Source organism: Elaeis guineensis, chromosome 5 (genome assembly GCF_000442705.2).
Source record: "Elaeis guineensis isolate ETL-2024a chromosome 5, EG11, whole genome shotgun sequence".
Taxonomy (NCBI): domain Eukaryota; kingdom Viridiplantae; phylum Streptophyta; class Magnoliopsida; order Arecales; family Arecaceae; genus Elaeis; species Elaeis guineensis.
Genome location: NC_025997.2, coordinates 39361941 through 39363972, shown reverse-complemented (window position 1 = coordinate 39363972; position 2032 = coordinate 39361941). Strand labels below are relative to the sequence as shown.

Sequence of the window (2032 nt, the reverse complement as noted above, 5' to 3'; positions counted from 1 at the left end):
TAAAGGAATAAAGAAAACAACGAAGGTTCTAAAGCCTCCTCTTCTCATTGTCAAACCTGCCCAGAGTTTGCCGGGTCGTCCAGCTTCTAGAATGGTGGCCCGAGTTTGACATTATCCTAAGAGTCCATAACACCGATTCAATGCAGACTGCTATCTCCGTCCAAATCCAAGTCAACGATTTCATGTCTCCAGACAATATCAGAACATGAAAAACCTAGCACGACATGATTTGTGATAGCCATTTTAGTCATATGCAACTAATAAATCAGCACGAAACAATGATATCGTAATTATACACCAATTCCGACTCATCCAACCCTAAAATTATGTACATAGCCGACAGCCATCCCCACCAAGGACAATATAACAAAAAACCCCTACAAAACTGCTGGCGCTCTGTGACCTCCCCTAAAGCAGCAGCCACAAAGCAAAAAAAAAAAAAAAAAAAAAACAGTTAAGTTAATGATTTTTCATCATCATCATCTCTACTTGTATACATAAACCTCCCTCCCCTCCTTTTGCTCTCAGTTGCCACCTCCATCATTGTCCAGCCAGCTTCTCAGATTACAGAGGGCCTCTGCCGACAGGCTCTTGCAACCTCAACCTCGGCGGCTGCTGCTGTAGGTCCTGAGAGCGAGGTGATGGTGGAGAGCTCCTGTCCTCAGGAGAGAAGCAGACAACGATCACTGTGAGGTTGTCAAATGTGTTGAGCCTCAGGGCTTCCATGACGAGCTCCCTTGCACATCGCTCGGATCATCATGCCGCCGTAAGCCCCTGCGCACGATGCCGACTGCATGCTCGTTTGACATCACATCCCATATTCCATCACAGCCAATGATTAGAAACTCATCATCCTCCGTCAACATAGCCTGTGTAAACTCAGGTTCGAGATGAGGGGTGAGGGAGAGCCTCGGGGCATCTTCACGTCCCAGTCCCCAAGGCTCTGGTGACTGAGAGGACTCCATTGAGATATCCATCATCAATGAAGCCTCCAGATTCTTCAACCCTTTGACGCTCAGCAGCATAGTGTGGTCTATGGTCTTGAGACATCTCCACTGCTTTGCCCTTCCGACATAGGACAGCTCGGCAATCACAGCATTGGCAACCAAGAGAAGCCTGCATACATTAGAGCATGAAGATGAGAAGATGAGAGAAGAAACAACTACTACTAAAATGATCTAGTTTACCTATAATACAGAACACTAAGAAATTCATTGAAGCATTCAACTAACTGCAGAATGACGTAGCAACACTGTGTTGAAAGCAACAATAGGATAATAGCAACCAGAAGGAAAAAGGGGAAGAGAAATTTAAATGTTAATGCACCTTCCGAACACCAATGCTGTCAGTGCAGTAGTCCCAGAGGAACTGCTGATGGTGCAGTCATCAGCCAAAGCAAGGTCTGCAAGGAGGAATGCCTTTCGAATAGAATTCTCTACCGAGTCCAGGAAAAACCTTATCAGGTTCTGATGCTTGTGGGAACTCAGTATCTTCAAACATGAACCTAATTGCATGCCTTTTGATGTAGGCTGCTGCATCCGGACCTCCATGACCATCAAACACCTTTACAAGGAAGTTCATTAATTATTTCATTAAGGTATATGTTAGCATGAAAAGGTATGAAGATAACATGACAACAGATCGACTGGTTAGCATGAAAAGGTATGAAGATACATGACAGACTGACTAGTTACCCCATAGAAGGCGCTAGGTAATAGGCACCTAAGGCAAAAGATCCCAGATGTGCTGAAAGATCATCAATGCGGATGTGCTCATCCTCCATGTACCTTCGAGGCCCAATGTCGGCAAAGCTACCAGAACGAATACTTGGGACAAACTGAAGAGGTTCCACAGACACATTTGGAATGGCATCTGAAGTCCTCAAATCCTAAATAAAACAGAAAATTGAATATTACAGCAGAATTCAGTACTTCTACTGAGGAATTTGGAGAATAAACAAGCAGAAAATAGAATCATTATATATGTATAAGACTCATATCTGTAGAACTATGCAATTGGATAGACCGCAAGA

The 2032-nt window shown here is 44.0% G+C and overlaps 1 pseudogene; it reads right to left on the bottom strand.

The window, feature by feature from the left end:
- Positions 1-215: 215 nt before the first annotated feature.
- LOC140857993 (probable protein phosphatase 2C 47) overlaps positions 216-2032 on the bottom strand; it is a 32534-nt pseudogene continuing 30717 nt past the window's right edge.